Raw genomic sequence first — 21,833 nt, 5'->3', positions numbered from 1 at the left:
TAAGGGAGAAGGCAATATCTTTTACTTGAGAGAGAGAGAGAGAGAGAGAGAGAGAGAGAGAGAGAGAGAGAGAGAGAGAGAGATTAGTAAAATTTATTTGACGGTCTTATAAAAGGAATAGCGCTATTATTCTGGGCTAATGTTTGGAGGGTTTTCAAACATAAAATATACATGGGAAAAATATTAAAATTCTTGACGTAAAATATCACAACTGAAAAATGTAATTTCAAGTTCATGAAAAAATATTCTCGCCATTCTATCAAAAGCTATTGACCATCAATTACATCAGCATACATGATTGGGGTAATATTTCGATACAAAATTAAACTATACTGCCTTATATTGAAATTGATTATTCATCATTAACACGTTTATTTTCAATGACACCCAGTGCTGAAATCTGTAATTGTTGAAATAACGTTAAAAACATTATAGTTAAATATCCACATGATTTTCGTCGTTACAATCTTTAACATTTTTAATGTTAAACAGTCTGTCTTACGAATATTTTAACAAAATAAAAAAAATAAATCGTAATCCTCATTGTAAAAATGTTAACGATTCCTGTATTAATAATCAAGTACATATTTGTAGGATATATCCAGTCTCAATACGCTGAAAAAATCATCAAAATATATTACGTTTTCAATTTTTACCTCTGAAATTCTTTAGTGAAAATTTGTTTTAATTTTCAACCTTACCAATAGATGTCACTTTTTTGGTTTGACGTATTACCTGAAAGAAGTTTCATTTTCCTTCCATTTACGAATCCTTGTTACTCCTCGCAGCCAATCAGAATCGACTTTCCACTCCTTTCAGTGAAATAAGTGAGACGGACGCTGTGATTGGCCGAGTTTCGAAATGTTTTAAGATCCTTTGGGAAGGAGACTTTGGAAGTGACTTGACCCGTGTCGTCATTTTGCGAGTGAATCTATGCTGGGTGAACATCAAGATTTTCAGTGTAAAGTTCAAGGTGAGTTTGGGAAATTTGGTTTTTTCTCAAGATTGGTTCCAGTTTTTTTTTTATAAGTGTATTTTTTAAACATTTTTAAGTGGTTAAACTTAAATATTTTATCTTGAACGGTACTTGTGATTTATAAGTGTATTTTTAAAACATTTTTAAGTGGTTAAACTTAACTATTTTATCTTGAACGGTACTTGTGATTTATAAGTGTATTTTTAAAAAAATTTTAAGTGGTTAAACTTAACTATTTTATCTTGAACGGTACTTGTGAAAATTTGGAAGTGTAAGATTTTTTAAATTTTATTTTTCGTAATTTCATAAGGTCGTAACTCCGTTGGTTTTTAGATAGTTCCACATTAAGATGGCTTTATTAAAGTGTTAATTTTTCGTAATTTTCATATCTTTGATTCCATAGATTTTTTGTTCCATTTTAGTATTTTTTCCGCGTTTATTAGTGACCAATTTTATTCGATCTTGTTTCCGTAACTACTAAAATAGTTTCAAATTTTCTTATTGAAAGAAAGGCCGGGACTCCGCGGTAAGTTTTATTTCCGTAATTAAGACTAATCTCTTATTTTTAGTCAATTTTCCTTAATTATATGAAGACCGTGACTCCCCAGCAAGAATTTTAATCTGGTTTTTTGTAATTATCATTAGTGGCTACACATTAAGATTGTTTTATTCAAATGTTGAGTAATTTTCTGATTTAATATCTGCTCCAGAAACTTATCTATTAGTAATAGATTGATGTTTTAGTGATAAATATTAAAGTACTACTGAAATTTAACTATAGGATAAAGTACTTTTTTCAAAGCGTGTATAATAACCGTTTTTTAATCTCTTCCTATGTGAGGAAACTACGCGACCGTACTTAGCATTTGTCAAGTTAATTTTATAAAAGTAAAAAATCTCGAAACTTTCGAAATTTAATAAATTTCCGGAAGTTATGGCAAGTATTTGCTGATGGTCGTCACTAGGAATTTTTTTTTGTTCAGATTTGAACGATCACACCTGGTTTTTTTTTTTTTTATTTTTTTTTCGTTCAGCGTACATTTGTGGATAAGTAAATAATTCTAGATTTGAGAACAGACAAGGAGATTGTTTTTAAGCCTCTCCAATCGACTTTGTAATCCGTGCGTAATTCCATGAAAACATGTTTGTACTTTATTTTTAAACTTACGACTTGCCTTCAGAGTTTAACTACACTGAGTCTGTTTTTTTTTTTTTTTTTTTTTTTTTTTTTTTTTTTTTTTTTTGAAAGCAGCCCAAAGTGATTGCGTAAATTAGTGTTTATTCCAACACGGAGTACTTACCTCTAACTACTTCCTTAGGAGTATCTGGGATCTCCTCATTAACTTAATGAGATCCCAGATACTCCTAAGAAAGTAGAGGTAAGTACTGTTAGGAAAAATATAAATTACTTAAAATTTGTGATATTTTGCGGAGAATTTAGTCAATTTTTGGGCTCCCTAATACATACTGAAAACCAGCTTAGGAAAGGGTAAAAGACAGCTTAAGTGTGTAATTGGTTATTATAAGGTTAAAAATTTTTCTGGTTTTGATGTTTGCTGCTGTTTAAAAAGAGGTTAAGGCATGTTATTGGTTGGTAACTTGAAATTTCAGTCAATTATGCTCATAGGTGTTACTTTGTAATTTTAAGTATTTCGACAATTATACCTACAAGGTGTTACTTGTACTTTTATGTAGGTGTTGTCAATTGCTTTAGTCATAAACACCAAATCAAGTAGTGTACCACTTGCAAATCGATCTTGTTTGATAGGAGGTTTTATAATTGCTAACAAAGCGAAGCACAGGTTAAGACTATTCAAGGAACGTCATGGTTAAATTATAGAATGATGCTAAAATGTTTGTAGGAAATTAGACTGGTTTGTAATGTATATTGTGGTATTTTGATAATATTGAGTAAAGTGTTCTAATTGATATTGCACCATTATGTAATTGAACTAGTGATATTGGGTAATTACACTGCCATGTATTTTCCCAACTATTTATGCATTTGACTTTTGGTGTAACAAGTATTTATACCAATAGGTTTGGATTAGGTTTTTATACCAATATGTTTGGGGGTAGGTTTTCATACCAGTAGGTTTGGAGTATGTTTTCATACCAGTAGGTTTGGAGTATGTTTTCATACCAGGAGGTTTGGAGTATGTTTTCATACCAGGAGGTTTGGAGTATGTTTTCATACCAGGAGGTTTGGAGTATGTTTTCATACCAGGAGGTTTGGAGTATGTTTTCATACCAGGAGGTTTGGAGTATGTTTTCATACCAGGAGGTTTGGAGTATGTTTTCATACCAGGAGGTTTGGAGTATGTTTTCATACCAGGAGGTTTGGAGTATGTTTTCATACCAGGAGGTTTGGAGTACGTTTTCAGACCAGGAGGTTTGGAGTACGTTTTCAGACCAGGAGGTTTGGAGTACGTTTTCAGACCAGGAGGTTTGGAGTACGTTTTCAGACCAGGAGGTTTGGAGTACGTTTTCAGACCAGGAGGTTTGGAGTAGGTTTTCAGACCAGGAGGTTTGGAGTAGGTTTTCAGACCAGGAGGTTTGGAGTAGGTTTTCAGACCAGGAGGTTTGGAGTAGGTTTTTAGACCAGGAGGTTTGGAGTAGGTTTTTAGACCAGTAGGTTTGGAGTAGGTTTTCATACCAATAAACTTTTGGCAGAGTAGGAGACTTTTGGCAGAGTAGGAGACTTTTGGCAGAGTAGGAGACTTTTGGCAGAGTAGGAGACTTTTGGCAGAGTAGGAGACTTTTGGCAGAGTAGGAGACTTTTGGCAGAGTAGGAGACTTTTGGCAGAGTAGGAGACTTTTGGCAGAGTAGGAGACTTTTGGCAGAGTAGGAGACTTTTGGCAGAGTAGGAGACTTTTGGCAGAGTAGGAGACTTTTGGCAGAGTAGGAGACTTTTGGCAGAGTAGGAGACTTTTGGCAGAGTAGGAGACTTTTGGCAGAGTAGGAGACTTTTGGCAGAGTAGGAGACTTTTGGCAGAGTAGGAGACTTTTGGCAGAGTAGGAGACTTTTGGCAGAGTAGGAGACTTTTGGCAGAGTAGGAGACTTTTGGCAGAGTAGGAGACTTTTGGCAGAGTAGGAGACTTTTGGCAGAGTAGGAGACTTTTGGCAGAGTAGGAGACTTTTGGCAGAGTAGGATTTCATACCAATAGGTTTTAACTGGACCCCCTTTGCACTTTTAGAACTTAATGATTAGGGTATGCAAAACCAACCCGATATCCTTTCCTGATCTAAAAATTTATTTTCAGTGTTTTAGCTTATTGCTCGGAATGGTGTTAAACTTTTTCCATTTGAAACTAGATTAGAAAGTTTTTAAAATAGAATTGTTTGTGCATTCAGAGTTAACAAAAATTCAGCCAAAAGCTGTTAGATAGTAAATAGTATTTTAAACCTAGAAACTTTCCTTGAATAATTGATGTAGCTCAGGCTTTGAGATACGCCTGTGCATTAACAATATTGGCTTAAAATTTTATATAAACAATATCCTTATTGGGAAAGGTCTTAACGTTATTTTGAGAATCGAAATGCTGATGGTGAAAGTGGGTGTGAATTCATTGCAACAGTGAAATTAAAATAGGCTTTTAGTCAAGAGCGCCTACTCATATTAATTTCTTAGGTTAATTTCTCGGTTAATTTCTCTATCCTTGTTCACTCAACTTATGGGGTTAGTCAAATTGATCTCGATAAAATATTCTCGTCTGCCGAGATGATCTTTTGGTCCCTGAAAATGGTATCTAAAGACTGCTTTATATTAGCTTTCCCCAAATGGTTTTAAGGTTGTCGAATCATTAATATGGATATTATTATTATTACTATCCAAGCTACAACCCTAGTTGGAAAAGCAAGACGCTACAAGCCCAGGGGCTCCAACAGGGAAAAACAGCCCAGTGAGGAAAGGAAACAAGGAAATAAATGGAGAACAAATTAACAATACTGTAAATCATTCTAAAAAAAGTAACATCAAAACACATGTCACATATAAACTATTAACATCAAAAACAAATGTCATAAATAACTATAAAAAGACACTGATTATAGGTGGAGTATGCTCGGATTGGCTCGACAAAAGACAGTTCCTCAAACAGTTAGGTGGGCGTTGGATCTGAAAGTCATTGGAAATTCGAATAACGTGAAATATGGTTTAACTGTTTACCAATATTGTAATTGTCATTTGTAATATTGTCCGATTTTTGTCTGCTTTGTATTCTGAAGTCATGAACTTTGCCTGTATTCTTACTTGTTTACTTGTTTTGGGTTTAAATCCGACCCTCCACTGAAGTCGAGTGAACTACTTCTCGGGCGGGTCCATATTAATCTAACGAAACTTTTTCATTATAACTTATACAATTCTTTGATTGTAGCATCCTCCAAATCATATGATCTTGTGAAAAGTAGTCTTTAGTTTCTTAAATTCAATTGCTCCCTTTAGGTCCTTCATTTCAGTTGGCAGTTTATTATAGTGTCTAGGCGCACAGTAGCTAAAAGCCCTTTCACCAAATTTACTATTTATTCAGGATGAATATTGAAGTTTCAAATAGTGATATAAGTTTCAGGCATCTTAATGTAATCTTACCATAGAGTAATGTGTAAACTAGACATCCAGTGAAATAGATAATTGGCAACCCAGCCAAGCGTAGCCGGGAGTGATTCTTATTGTAATATAGACAAGCTTGATCTGGATGGTAATGTTAGTTTTAGATAGAGTAATTAAGTTTAAGTTGCCTTTACAGTTTGGTTTTGTCAGCTATTCAACCCTTAACCATCCTTTACATTCAGATCTCCCTGGACAATTCTATCTTGTTCGGAATACTTGGCAGGCAGTTAATTCTAATAGCCAGGCCTTCTCCATCACGAGGCTCAATACTACGCAGTACTCTAGAAGTTTTATTTCAGCTGTTACCAAGTTGTGGAATGATCTTCCTAATCGGGTGGTTGAATCAGTAGAACTTCAAAAGTTCAAAGTTGGAGCAAATGCTTTTTTGTTGACCAGGCGGACATGAGTCTTTTTATATAGTTTATTTATGACATATTTGTTTTTGATGTTGTTAATAGTTTATATATGACATGTCTGTTTTGACGTTGTTACTTATTCTAGAATCATTTATTGTTAATTTCTCTAAATTTATTTATTTCCTTATTTCCTTTCCTCACTGGGCTATTTTTCCCTGTTGGAGCCCCTGGGCTTATAGCATCTTGCTTTTCCAACTAGGTTTGTAGCTTGGATAGTAATAATAATAATAATAATAACCATGGTTACTAGCAAAACTTTGAATTTTATCAGCTATTCCAAGTTTGAATGTAATTCAACATCATAATTTTGTTACATGAATTAAGGTTCTGGTATGAATAAAAGCTACCGTATATACTCGTGTAATGTTCGATTTTTGAAGGCCTATTTTTCAGTTAAAAATTAAGGGTCGAACATTACACGAGATATATATTTGAAAAAGTAAAAATTTCTGACCTACCGGTAGGTAAACGTAAGCTATGCCTACGCGAACATTACCCTAGTTGTAAAGCTTACAGGGCATGAAAATCTGTCTTTAGACCAAATGAAGTGTTGGGAATCCAAAATATTGTTTTATTAAGTTAGTGATTAATCTTATGATTGAATAAAGGCCGGGCAATGTTTTGCTTTTTTTGTGAATTTTATTAATTCACTTAAATACTATTCTCAGGAATCTTATATTTTGAGTGAGAATTTAAGGACCACTTGTATTAAATCTCTAAAGAAGTACTGTAATTCCTTTTTTTGCAGAAGGAAAGTTTTTAGAATTTTATTAAGGTTTACGCAGAAGGCAGTAAAACCTTCTATACTGCATGATATATTTAGGCAATGCTGGGTGAAACCCTGCATTTAAATAGCAAGAAAACTTGAGTGCATTCTCTCTTACCCCAGAGTAAGATATCCTTAAGCTAGTTGAGCCCTAGTTCAACAGCGCATGGGAGCCCGAACATATCTAGTTTACAAGAGATTTTCTTGGTCAAATTGGGAAGAATTGAAATCTTGATACGTTTTTCAACGAAAAAGCAGCAAAGTTTTTTTTTCTAACTTTTATTCAAGGAAAAATGCAGTTGTCTAATTTTATATTAAACTTTGGCTTAATTTGTCCTCCATGGTATGTCTTAAGTCTTATAATATTTTTAAAATGTTCTGCCCTCGGGCCTGGCCGGAACATGTGCAATGTAACACAGTCGAGAGTTAAGGGGGCGGTGTTTTGGGTGTTGTGCCGGGCAGGGGTTTTGGGTGTCGTGCCGGGCAGGGGTTTTGGGTGTCGTGCCGGGCAGGGGTTTTTGGGTGTCGTGCCGGGCAGGGGTTTTTGGGTGTCGTGCCGGGCAGTGTTTTTGGGTGTCGTGCCGGGCAGGAGTTGTCATGTGTAACTGTTATAAGTTTTATTACACCTGCAGTTTGGGTCTGATGTATTAGAAAAATATGAAAAATTCTTTTATTAAGATAGAAATAAAAATTTTGGCCCTAGCAGATTTGGGATACTTGCCTAAACTATAAAATCCGTAGAGAAGTAACTTGTAATTTGGTCGTTCTGTTTAGCTTATAGGCTGCTTCCCAATTCCCACTCGTGAAAAACTGGAAATAATTAATGTTAGTTCATAAGTCTTAATCTTAATACAGTATGGATTGTCGCATCATGATTATAATTTAGCTTTGAGGTAAGACTTCTGTTCCCAATTCTTTGAGCATACCAGACTTTGATTAGAATAAGTTGTAATCTGTTTGGTATAAGACTTTTAAAACTTTAAAACAAAGGCAGTTTTTAGTAGTCATTTAGTCTCCCCTGAACGTTTAGTAAAGAACCCACCTGGTTTAACAGTTTAAATTGGCTTTATTCCTTGTAGGGAGGCAATTTTTAATAAAGCGTGGGAAATAATACTGTATAGTATTTGAATTAGTTTTAATTGAAGTAGAATTTTCGTAAAAAGTCTGCAGTAAATACTTTTTAAGCAGTTGTGGTTTTAGCATTTTGAGTAATTTTAATAATTGCCACCTGTCTGAACGGTATGTATTTCAATAACTTAAAATTACAAACTGGAGTTAGTCCTGCTCAAACCCTTTAGTTGCTTTGGTCGCTGCAACCACACCCTCCTTGTGAGCTAAGAATGAAGGGTTTGGGGAAACCTATAGATCTCTGGTTGAGTCATCACCAGCTATTGCCTGTCCATCCTTGGCACTAGCTTGGGTGGAGAGGGGTCTTGGGTGCTGATCATGATTATATGTATACAAGGTCAGTCTCTATAGCATTGTCACTGTCCCTTGCCTCGGCGACCATGAGTGGACTTTAAACCTTTTATAAGTACCAAGTAGCTTTGTGAAGAGGGATAAAAAGCATTGCATGGGAATTCGGCTAGGTCCTTCGGCTTTAAGTGTTCGACAAATGGAGAGCTAAAATTGTCCTAAATAGCAGTTTTGGTGATATTAAATTCAGTAATATTTAAATTTTCGATTTAGCTTGTAACTTAACGTTCTTTAGAATGGCTTTATCTTCACAATTCTTGCGACGTATTGAAGTTTTTCATTGATTTGAAATTTTTCATTTATTTGAAATAACATTATTCAAATTCAAATTAAATTCAAATTCAAATTAAATTCAAATTCTTTATTTCAGCTGTAGAGCCATATACAAAATATTTCAATAAAATTAAGTTATCTACAAATATATTAGGAATAGAATAAGGTCTAAACAGTGTGTTTAGACCACTCTTTAAAAACAAACGATTTCTTAAAACTACCACTGTTAAAAATTGCACAAATTAAGTGGTTTATTGAACTCGTTGCTCTTTGAAACAAGCTTAAAATACATTTTCTCACTAATTCGTCAAATGTTGGTATTCCTAAAGAAACAGTCAATAAAGCTTTTTCCATGAGCTAATACTGGTGATAATGTTTTTGCAAGGTCTGGGCGTAATGCCAGAAAATTTTAAAACACATAGTATCATGTAGAATGTGTTGTTCAAATATCTCTCGTATTTAGAAAAATAGATTGATAGTAGAAATTCACATGACTTATCCTTAGAATTCTCAAGGATTTACCTCCATATCTAATTACTTTGGATAATTTTATTTTCCACCTGCGTAAGAATTAGTAGAGCAGGTTTAAGTTACCATACAAGGAGTGACCTGCTTGGATGTTAGCTTAGCAAACTGGTTATTTTAGTTAATTTTAGCTAATATTCTATTCACAATTTTTGATTTCTTGAAAGTTAGTAACTAAAATTTTTTCCTTTCCAGGGTGACGATTTCTAATATTTGAAGCTGTTACAAGAGTACAAATATACAGTTACTACTTGCTAATCTACAACCCTAGTTGGAAAAGCAGGATGCTATAATCCCAACCGCTTCAACTGTGGAAATAAGTAATGAAAGGAAAAAACATTTAATCTTACACATTGCAAATCCTATAGCCATGATATAAATCTCGGAAGGTAAGAGTATTTTTAAGTTATTTTTCTTAATATGAGATATATTAAGGTTGTAAAATGTTATAAAATGTTAGAAAATTGTTGCAGTTTGGGTACATCTAAGAACATAAGGTAACTTAGTCTTGCGTTTAGTTTTTAATGATACTAAAATCAATAGGATGTGCCTTTACCAAATCAGTTTTTATTGAATTTTTAAACAGGATTGACTTTACCAAATCAGTTTTTATTGAATTTTTAAACAGGATTGCCTTTACCAAATCAGTTTTTATTGAATTTTAAACAGGATTGCCTTTACAAAATCAGTTTTTATTGAATTTTAAACAGGATTGCCTTTACCAAATCAGTTTTTATTGAATTTTAAACAGGATTGCCTTTACAAAATCAGTTTTTATTGAATTTTTAAACAGGATTGCCTTTACCAAATCAGTTTTTATTGAATTTTTAAACAGGATTGCCTTTACCAAATCAGTTTTTATTGAATTTTAAACAGGATTGCCTTTACCAAATCAGTTTTAATTGAATTTTAAACAGGATTGCCTTTACAAAATCAGTTTTTATTGAATTTTTGAACCGGATTGCCTTTACAAAATCAGTTTTTATTGAATTTTAAACAGGATTGCCTTTAAAAATCAGTTTTCATTGAATTTTAAACAGGATTGCCTTTACCAAATCAGTTTTTATTGAATTTTAAACAGGATTGCCTTTACAAAATCAGTTTTTATTGAATTTTAAACAGGATTGCCTTTACAAAATCAGTTTTTATTGAATTTTAAACAGGATTGCCTTTACAAAATCAGTTTTTATTGAATTTTTAAACAGGATTGCCTTTACCAAATCAGTTTTTATTGAATTTTTAAACAGGATTGCCTTTACCAAATCAGTTTTTATTGAATTTTAAACAGGATTGCCTTTACCAAATCAGTTTTTATTGAATTTTAAACAGGATTGCCTTTACCAAATCAGTTTTTATTGAATTTTAAACAGGATTGCCTTTACAAAATCAGTTTTTATTGAATTTTAAACAGGATTGCCTTTACCATATCAGTTTTTATTGAATTTTAAACAGGATTGCCTTTACCATATCAGTTTTCATTGAATTTTAAACAGGGTTGCCTTTACCAAATCAGTTTTTATTGAATTTTAAACAGGATTGCCTTTACCAAATCAGTTTTTATTGAATTTTAAACAGGATTGCCTTTACCAAATCAGTTTTTATTGAATTTTTAAACAGGATTGCCTTTACCAAATCAGTTTTTATTGAATTTTTAAACAGGATTGCCTTTACCAAATCAGTTTTTATTGAACTTTTAAACAGGATTGCCTTTACCAAATCAGTTTTTATTGAATTTTAAACAGGATTGCCTTTACAAAATCAGTTTTTATTGAAGTTTTAAACCGGATTGCCTTTACAAAATCAGTTTTTATTGAATTTTAAACAGGATTGCCTTTACCAAATCAGTTTTCATTGAATTTTAAACAGGGTTGCCTTTACCAAATCAGTTTTTATTGAATTTTAAACAGGGTTGCCTTTACCAAATCAGTTTTTATTGAATTTTAAACAGGATTGCCTTTACCGAATCAGTTTTTATTGAATTTTAAACAGGATTGCCTTTACCGAATCAGTTTTTATTGAATTTTAAACAGGATTGCCTTTACCGAATCAGTTTTTATTGAATTTTAAACAGGATTGCCTTTATCAAATCAGTTTTTATTGAATTTTAAAACTGTAAAAAGGATTATACCTTGTTTATATTGCTGAAATACACCATTAATATTGAAAGCATTAACTTTTGTTCATTATTATTTTAGGTACAAGCTTTTGGGAGTACCGTATTATATCGGCGTAAGACCTCTTTCAAGAAAGCTCAAAATGTCTACTGAGGTTGGATCTACGGGACAAACTAAGGCTATTTTTAAACAAATACTTCAAGAAACTTTTTATTTGAAGATAAATTAAGTCTACTTTTATTGTAAGTGTATTCTGTGAAAGTAATATAGCTTGATAACCTTTTAACAGATTTTATTTGAAACCTAATATGGTGGTGGTGGTAAACTAAACCCATTTTCTTTGGTGCCATTGCAACGAGGTGTTTATGAACAGTTTTGAATATATTGACTTTGATATAGGAATAGCCTCTCCAGGACTTTTTAAATGTGTTAACTATTAATGTAATTGTTTTTATAAGGCTTGGTATTCAAACAGTAATCACTTGAAATTGGTAATAGATTCCACTAATCAGTCTGGTATGGAAACTCTGAGGTTGCTCTTGGTAATAGATTCCAGTAATCAGTCTGGTATGGAAAATGAGGTTGCTCTTGGTAATAGATTCCAGTAATCAGTCTGGTATGGAAAATCTGAGGTTGCTCTTGGTAATAGATTCCAGTAATCAGTCTGGTATGGAAAATCTGAGGTTGCTCTTGGTATAATAGATTCCAGTAATCAGTCTGGTTTGGAAAATCTGAGGTTGGTATAACAGATTCCAGTAATCAGTCTGGTATGGAAAATCTGAGGTTGGTATAACAGATTCCAGTAATCAGTCTGGTATGGAAAATCTGAGGTTGCTCTTGGTATAACAGATTCCAGTAATCAGTCTGGTATGGAAAATCTGAGGTTGCTCTTGGTATAACAGATTCCAGTAATCAGTCAGGTATGGAAAATGGGGTTGCTCTTGGTATAATAGATTCCAGTAATCAGTCTGGTATGGAAAATCTGAGGTTGCTCTTGGTAATAGATTCCAGTAAGCAGTCTGGTATGGAAAATCTGAGGTTGCTCTTAGTAATAGATTCCAGTAATCAATCTGGTATGGAAAATCTGAGGTTACCCTAATGAGGTTGCCCTTGGTAATAGATTCCAGTAATCAGTCTGGTATGGAAAATCTGAGGTTGCTCTTTATTACAGATTCTAGTAATCAGTCTGGTATGGAAAATCTGAGGTTGCTCTTGGTAATAGATTCCAGTAATCAGTCTGGTATGGAAAATCTGAGGTTGCTCTTAGACATTGCAGAATTTTGTCCTTGAGAAAGCTGGAGTAAGGACTCCTAAAATTTTAACTGGTGGTAAACAATTAATCCAAACTTTTATATCAGAATGAAAATATTTTAAATTAGGATAATTTGCCAAGTGTGCTTAGCTTGGTACAATTTAAGTGTATTGCAACATTTTAAGTTGCGGATTGCTGATCTGTGAAAGGCACCTTCAAATTTATAGTTAATATTAGACAAACTTGGAAGGTGAAATGTCTGGTAAACTGAAGAAAAAAATAAACCTCGTGGACAAGATAATAATTTGCAGTATGGTCGGCACTACTAGGGCATAGATCATAATTTCAGAAATTGTAAAATACGGTTTATTTGATAATGAACATTGTTGTAATTTTTGGATGGTGATTGTATTTAATGTAATTTGTTGCAAAATGAATTTCTGCAAATTACCTTTGCAAGTCCATATTTGGTACCATTAATCGGTTTTATATTTGAGGTAATACGAAAGTTGATAAGTGTTAACAAGTATAAAACAATGAAGGTGTGATTCCAGGCAAATTTTTTTTTGGTATCAGATGTCAGTGTCTCCTACCTATAAATATTTGTCAAGTAGCTAGTGCCAACTACAGACGATTCCTTGGTGCAGTGATTTTCATTGTCCCTAGACAATTTTAAGGTGTTTTTGAAGGCTGGTCAGGGAGGAACTTGGATATTTATTGTTATTTAAGAAATTTGTAGGTAAATGCTGCCTAAAAATTTAAAGGTATTGAAATATTGCAGGTTGTGTAGTTTTGACTTCGTTCATTTTATTGATGACATTACTTGAGTTCGATTTTATTTGGCTTGTTATCATTGGTAGCTGACTGGCAGTCACAAAATGGGATATTGACAAAAAGGCTAAAAGCTACTACTAAGGACTTATAGTATAAAGTTTGGCTATTAGTGACCAAATGCAATGGTAAACTAAAAAACTAACTTTCCCAATAAATTTAATCTTCAAAGCATTTGCTTGTCAATCTTATTTTATAGCCTGCTAAAATTCCATAATGTCTTATTTCATGAATTGCTTTTATAATTGCTTGTTACAGTGCTGACTGAAAAGTTCAATCCAGGCATATTCTAAAGCCTTATATTTGGTGCTTTCGCGAATGTTTGCTTTTATTTGATCAGCCACAACGTAGTTTACCTCAATGGTTTAGTAGATACGAAGGAACTAATGTACTATTTTTTTCTTTTTTTTTTTTTTTTTTTTTTTTTTTTTTTTTTGCATTTTAGTACATCTACCAAATTATTATTTGAAATAGAGCGTAATTCATAAAATTGCAAAATGAGACTAACTTGGAATTTTTTTTAAATGGCCAAACTTACACTTCGTCATTTGTAATTAATTTAGTTGCTCTTACCCTCTAGTCAAGCTTAGAGCTTTATTCGTGTATACAGTACATTTACCTGCATACATTATATAGAACCATTTAATGGTGAATAATAGCTAATTAACTTTTAAAGGAAGTTTAATTTGTCAGTGTTAAAACTAGCTTTTCTTTTAGATTATACATAACTTTCCTGGCGTGTTTTTAACTGTTTTCTTGGAGTACCTCTTTGCATAAACATCCATTTCGTTATCCTATCTGGATTGAACTCTTAATTCAGAACTTAAAAACTCCCCTCCATTTAGGTCAGTATTCTTGGTCTTAGTTTTTTCACTTTGGACAACGGAAAACCTTCTTGAAGAATTAAAATGTGAACCAGTATTGACTTGAAAAAAAGTGGCCAATGCTTATATACCTAATTGAAAAGTTGAACCATAAGAATTGGAGAGTATACTTTGAATGGAATTCAAGTAAATCTGATATTGATATAAGTCTCGTATGACCTTTACTTATTTCGGCCCCTATGGTGCTTGTCGGACCCATATTGGACTAGACTTTGCAATTGGTTTGGTAGTAATCTGCGTCTGTATAATTTATCGCTATTAAAACTATTGAACTTGAAGTAAGATTTAATGGAAGACGAATGTAAATTAGCTATGATGCCCTGATTTCATTTAAAATAGTCCATTGAGGAAAGAAAAACAGAAAGTAATGAATAAAGATGAACAGGAGATTAACAAAAACATTTGCTGGCAGTTTGAATTTGAACTTTTGAAGTTCTACTTTATTCAACTACCTGATTAGGAAGGTCATTCTACAACTTGGTCACAGCTGGAATAAAACTTCAAGAATACTGAACTATAGTATTGAGCCTCATGATGGAGAAGGCTTGACTATCAGAATTAACTGCATGCCTAGTATTACGAACAGGATGGAACTGTGCAGGATCATCAGAATGCAGAGGATGACCAGAATTATAAAATTTGTTATGCAATATGCATAAACAAATTGAACGACAGTGCCAGATATTAATATCTAGATCTGGAATAATAAATTCAAGAGACCGTAAGTCCTGTCAAACAAATTCAAATTAGAATCGGCAGTAGAAGACCAGACATGAGAATAGAGTTAAACAAGGTTGAATGAAAGAAAAAAAAATTCTGAAAGAAAAAAAAAATTCAGAATAGATTGACCACTGAAAATCTTAAACGACCGAGCCAATTTTTATGCAATTGAAGACAGACCTACTATGTTTCTCAAAAGCAAATTTGCTGTCTAGAATCACACTTAAATTTTAAGTTAAAATTTTTTAGTTAAACTGAGTTGAAGCAACATTTTCAATGCAGAGATCCGGAAGTTGAGTCACTGTCCTTGACCTATTTACAATCATACTTCTGAGTTTTGTTAGGATTTAACTTCATACCCCATAATTTGCTCCATGCACTAATTTTAGCTAGAACTCTAATGGATTCAGCAATCCCAGATCTACATTCACGAGATGGAATCGATGCAATGACTGTAGCATCATTTGCACATGCAACAAGCTTATTTGCTAGCAACAAGCTTATTTTCTAGGACAAACCACATGTCATGTGTATTACCAAGAACAGGAACACTATCCCAACCAAGGGAAAGGCCCGTGCCAACAACAAGTGTTGGCTTTAATACCCCAACACAACTCTTGAAATATATTATATACAATTAGCGTTACTAGGCTAATAACATTCGTCAATCATTTTAAAGCAATGTGTAGATTTAGTGCTTGAAAGCACATTTAAGTAAGATTAGTTATGAACTTTTTCAGTCTTTTTGATTTTAAATGTATATCCTCCTGAATTTTTTTTGGTTAACTTCAAAATAATTACACGTAAATTTTGTATTTCTTTGTGTAATTTGAAAAATTAAATTGTGAACTTGAATTTAGTACGCTTAATAGTTGGAAACGAAAGTAATTTAGGTATAATTTCAGATAGATGAGATGCAGTACTTATAATGCGTGTAATGGGGATCCTGAACAAGTTAATCGTGGTGTTTGTAATGGTATCGAACATAATAGCAGATGATATACAGGAGCCAGGTGTACATCTGTTTAGTCCTCAATTGATGTATCTCGATGGCTGGCTGATCCTGGAAGCCTGAGAGAGAATTGCTTCGGAATATAGATCGGAGGTACTGTATTATATTAACATTTGAAAATTAAAAAAAAAAAAGTCCAATCCCATTGGCATTTGAATTTCCTGTCCAATCCCATTGGCATTTGAAAATTTGTCCAATCCCATTGGTATTTGAAAATGTGTCCAATCACATTGACATTTGAAAATTTGTCCAATCCTAATGGTATTTGAAAATTTGTCCAAACCCATTAATATTGTAGTCTGCAACCCCACCATCCTTGTGAGCAAAGGAAGCATATACAGTAGGTCTACCTGCTGAGTCAGCAGCAGCCAATGCCTTTCCCTTCTGGGTCTAGCTTCATATGGAAGTATGGTCTGTCTCCAGGGCGTTGTCTATGTCCCCTAACCTCTGCCATGCATGAGTGGCATTAAAATCTTAATTCACAATGCATGGTAATATATTAAACTACCTTCTATTAATATGCAATCATTCAATAGAGGTCATGTAGTGGCATTAGTGCAAAATAGAAAAATAAAGTTAAAATAAGTTTATGGTGCAAATCAGGGGGAATTGAAGTTTGAACACATACAAAACTCAAGTATGATTGTAAATAGGTCGAAGGAATCCAGATCAGTGCATTAAATAAGTTCCTGTACCTATAAAATTCTTTAAAAACTTCGTGTTCTTTGAAAACTAGTGACTCTAGATTGCGAATTCCTTTGAGAAATATTCGGTCTGTCTTAAATTGCACAAAAATGGCCTATTGACAGTCAGATTTTCAGTGATTCATCTCTTCTGAAGAAATTTTTTAGCTCATTCTGCCTTTTCGAGTATTATTCAACTCTGGTCTTGAGCTGCTAACTCATCTTAATTTATTGGACAAAAACTTGTGCTAAGGTGACCACCCTTTGCATTCGGATGTTCCACTGTACCATCCTGTATACTAGGTATACATTTAGTATAAGTCATGCCTTCTCCACCATTAAGGGTCAATATTACAGAGTACTCCAGAAGTTTTACTCTACCTGTGATCAGATTGTCGGGATAGTGTTCCTGTTCTTGGTAATACACATGACATGTGGTTTGTCCTAGAAAATAAGCTTGTTGCTAGCAAATAAGCTTGTTGCATGTGCAAATGATGCTACAGTCATTGCATCGATTCCATCTCGTGAATGTAGATCTGGGATTGCTGAATCCATTAGAGTTCTAGCTAAAATTAGTGCATGGAGCAAATTATGGGGTATGAAGTTAAATCCTAACAAAACTCAGAAGTATGATTGTAAATAGGTCAAGGACAGTGACTCAACTTCCGGATCTCTGCATTGAAAATGTTGCTTCAACTCAGTTTAACTAAAAAATTTTAACTTAAAATTTAAGTGTGATTCTAGACAGCAAATTTGCTTTTGAGAAACATAGTAGGTCTGTCTTCAATTGCATAAAAATTGGCTCGGTCGTTTAAGATTTTCAGTGGTCAATCTATTCTGAATTTTTTTTTTCTTTCAGAATTTTTTTTTCTTTCATTCAACCTTGTTTAACTCTATTCTCATGTCTGGTCTTCTACTGCCGATTCTAATTTGAATTTGTTTGACAGGACTTACGGTCTCTTGAATTTATTATTCCAGATCTAGATATTAATATCTGGCACTGTCGTTCAATTTGTTTATGCATATTGCATAACAAATTTTATAATTCTGGTCATCCTCTGCATTCTGATGATCCTGCACAGTTCCATCCTGTTCGTAATACTAGGCATGCAGTTAATTCTGATAGTCAAGCCTTCTCCATCATGAGGCTCAATACTATAGTTCAGTATTCTTGAAGTTTTATTCCAGCTGTGACCAAGTTGTAGAATGACCTTCCTAATCAGGTAGTTGAATAAAGTAGAACTTCAAAAGTTCAAATTCAAACTGCCAGCAAATGTTTTTGTTAATCTCCTGTTCATCTTTATTCATTACTTTCTGTTTTTCTTTCCTCAATGGACTATTTTCCTTGTTGTAGCCCGTGGGATTGCAGCTAAACTATAATTTTTGCAATTTTCAGCAAATAAGTTTCCCAAGTGATCATCAAAAAAGGAAATTTTCTTGTGCTGCTTCTACAATCCTTTTAATAATAATACTTCTACAATCCTTTTAATACTAAAATCTCATGTCAGACCCTCCACATTTCATGATAAGATTGGGGATATTATAGTGTATTGTATGGAAATAATTTGAATGTTTTGTTTACATATGGTGCTTTCTATTAGCAATAGGGTGAAGTAATTTTTGTGAGCTATATAAATTATTCGGAATAAACTCGGACTTGTCATATCGGGTGATCAATGTAATTTTTAATGCCATCATTGCTAAAACCAAACAAAGATATCTAAAATCACTTTTTTAGGAATAAAGGATATAAGATATATAGTTACATTTTATTTTCAGGTAGAGAGGACAATAGTTGATATAAATTATATAGGCTGCAGCAACATTTAAGAGCAGGAATAGCTGTCTTAAAAACATCTCTACTGGAAGAAGCAGACGTTGAGAGCAGAGCAGTAGCTACAGTAGAACCAGACGTTGAGAGCAGAGCAGTAGCTACATACAGTAGAACCAGTCTTCTTGGAAGTGTCATTACTACAAGAAGAATCTATACAGTATTAAGACCATTAAAAGCATGTAGACATAAGTAGCTGTAGTAACAATCTTCTTGAGCACCAGCATCTTCACTAGTAGAAGCAGACCTTAAGTGCAATAGTAGTGAGCTGTTAAGAACACCATCACTTAAGTTTCTACTAAGAGCAGTTTCATCTTTAGTAGAAGCAGACGTCATGAACAGTAGCAGTTTTCTTGTGAACGGCAGCTTCTCTATTCAAAGTAAACTTCAAGTGGAATAGCAGTCTTCTTTAGAAAAGCTTCTCTACTCTAGTAGAAGCAGACTTGAAGAGCATTAGTAGTTTTCTTGGGAACAACATCTCTGGTGGAAGCAGCGGCAGTCTTCTTGAGAACAGTAGCAGTTTACTTGCAAACAACCCGACTTCAAGAGCTGTAGCAGTCTACATAGTTCTTCTGTAGTAGATGCAGTTTCACGTATAGTGGAGAAGAAGATTTCTGGACTTCTGAAACAGCAGCTTCTCTGCTAGAGGGAGATATAACTTCAAGAGGAGTAGTCTGCTTGAGAATACTATCTTCTCTGCTGTCAGGCTTCTTGAGAACATCATCATCTCCTCTAGTAGAAGCAGACTTCAAGGACAGCAACATTTCTTCCGGAGCAGTAACATTTCTTCCGGAGCAGTAAGTCATCTTGGGAATAGCATCTTCTCTAGTAGGAGCAGACTTCCAGAGCAGTAATCATCTTAAGAACGTTATTTTCTCTGGTAGAAGAAGACTTCTAGAATATATATGTCTTACAAGTGCAGCATTGTGAACAGCATATCCTGTAGTCTTCTTGAGAACATATATAGTAGAGGCAGACTTCAAATATAGTAGCATTTTACTTCTATAACAGAAGAAGCAAACTTCCAGAGCAGCAGTAGTCATCTTGGGAACAGCATCTTCTCTAATTGAAGCAGACTTCTGGAACAGTACCCATCTTCTTGAACAGCATCTCTTCTCTGGTAGAAGTAGACATCAAGAATATAACAGCTACCAGTCCTACAAGTGCAGCAGCAATCTTCTTCAGTACAACGTCTTCGCTACTAGAAGCAGACTTCTGGAGCAATAGCAGTTTTCTTAGCAGCAGCAGTCTGTTTGGAAACACCATGTTCTCTGCTGTCAGTCTTCTTAATCATCATCTCTAGTAGAATCAAGCTTCTTAATCATCATCTCTAGTAGAATCAAGCTTTGAGAACAGCATATCCTGTAGAAGCAGACTTCAAAAACAGTAGCAATCTCTAACAGAAGAAAGAAGCAAACTTCCGGAGCAGCAAGTCATCTTGTGAATAGCAACTTCTCTCGGAGCAGTAGCAATCTTCTTGAACAGCATCTCATGCTTCTCTGGTAGAAGCAGACTTCTGGAGCAATAGCTGTTATCTTAACAGCAGCAGTGTGCTTGGGAAAACCATCTTCTCTGCTGTCAGCCTTCTTGAAAACAGCATATCCTCTCTAATAGAAGCAGATTTTAAGTGGAGTAGCTGTGGTTAGCAGTCACCTTATGAACAGCATCTCTTATTACGACAGAACAGTAATTGTAGTAGCAGTCTTCTCAAGATCGGCATATTTACTTCAAGAGCATCAGCAACTAACCTACTGGACTTCACGAAGTCATCAAGACCCAGTAGCTGTAGCAACAGAGTTCTTAGAATAGCAGAAACTCTTTAAGACACTAATTTACTATAAGACAATAATTTACTAGTAGAAACAATCTTCTTTTGTTCTTCAGGAAAAGCAGATTTACGAGTAGGTGTTTCTCCGTTTCTGCAAATCCAAAATAATTATTAAATATTGGAATATTTATTAACAAATTTTAATGAATAAAAAATTACTTTAATGTATGTGTATACTTAGTATTTTTTCAACCCTCAACCCTTACAAAATTATAAGGGTTATCTATCGTACAAGCTTCTAAAAAAGTAAAACAAAACTTTTTTCCTAATAATTATTACAAACTGAATTTTGAGAAACTGAAAATAAGAGAAATTCACCAAATTGGGTTTAATTCTAATTTTAAAAAATACCTTGAAAACTCTTAGTCCATTCTGAAAACAATTTCCTAATAAATAGATTTTTCAACTGATAATGGATACAGAAATATAATTGAGTATAATAGATAAGCAACTAATTTGCTAATTTCAATCCCAAATTAAAGTTTAAATGCAATGCAAAGTTTTTGACAAGAAAAATAATTACCAATACAAAATTAAAATGGCATTTCTCTAATGTAAGAAATGAATTATATGCAAATTATTTAAAATATCTAAGGTGGTTTACCAGAAATTTCAAAATACAAATTTAATTTTTTCATATAAAACGGCTTCTCTTATTTACCCTAAACTATATTAAAAAAAGGCAGCCATTGCTCTATATTTCTGGATAGCTTTCCACAAAAGTCAAATGATAATGCCAGTTGTATTTTTCATTCAGTTTTCATATCCTAATAACCACTTTTATCCAAAACTGTAGTTACTCGGTATGAATGTTATGACTGCATACCCCTTTCTTGCAATTACCAACCTAAACCATGTTTAAACAATCACTGATAAAATATGAACACCAGAAAGTCGTGGATAAGTAAAATTTTTTGGCCTATTATCTAGGTCTGACTGCCTGGATAATACAGAACCAAAGCCTTTTCAAAATTGGATAATACAGAACCAAAGCCTTTTCAAAATTGGATAATACAGAACCAAAGCCTTTTCAAAATTGGATAATACAGAACCAAAGCCTTTTCAAAATTGGATAATACAGAACCAAAGCCTTTTCAAAATTGGATAATACAGAACCAAAGCCTTTTCAAAATTGGATAATACAGAACCAAAGCCTTTTCAAAATTGGATAATACAGAACCAAAGCCTTTTCAAAATCACCTTTTCAAAATTGGATAATACAGAACCAAAGCCTTTTCAAAATCACCTTTTCAAAATTGGATAATACAGACCCAAAGCCTTTTCAAAATCAATATAAATGAAACCTTAGAAATTAAGGTGATACTTCTTTGTCCAGTACGACTTTCATGGAGGTAGTGGCCTCAGCTTCAAGGCTAGTTTTTGTTACTAGCTAAGCTGCAACCCTAATTAGAAAAGCAAGATGCTATTGACCCAAAGACTCCAATAAGGAAAACTAGCCCAGCAAGGAAAGGAAGTATGGCAATAAACTATGAGAAGCAATGAATAATGAATATAAAACAATAAGATCAGCAACAAAAATAGAACAGTTCTTTCATATATAAACTATGATGAGAAGCAATGAATAATGAATATAAAACAATAAGATCAGCAACAAAAATAGAACAGTTCTTTCAT

The 21,833-nt window shown here is 33.6% G+C and overlaps 1 long non-coding RNA gene across 2 annotated transcripts; it reads left to right on the top strand.

The window, feature by feature from the left end:
* Positions 1 to 819: 819 nt before the first annotated feature.
* Positions 820 to 15,950, top strand: LOC137631953 (uncharacterized). Of its 2 annotated transcripts, XR_011041960.1 has the most exons (4): positions 820 to 973; positions 9,239 to 9,432; positions 11,239 to 11,399; positions 15,750 to 15,950. It is a non-coding gene; the product is annotated as an uncharacterized lncRNA (long non-coding RNA). The 2 variants fall into 2 exon arrangements; XR_011041959.1 differs by lacking the exon at positions 15,750 to 15,950 and having other exon boundaries at positions 11,239 to 11,443.
* Positions 15,951 to 21,833: the final 5,883 nt, after the last annotated feature.

Source organism: Palaemon carinicauda, chromosome 40 (genome assembly GCF_036898095.1).
Source record: "Palaemon carinicauda isolate YSFRI2023 chromosome 40, ASM3689809v2, whole genome shotgun sequence".
Classification (NCBI taxonomy): Eukaryota; Metazoa; Arthropoda; class Malacostraca; order Decapoda; family Palaemonidae; genus Palaemon; species Palaemon carinicauda.
Note: the sequence above shows the minus strand (reverse complement) of the source record. Positions and strands in the feature narration are given on the sequence as shown.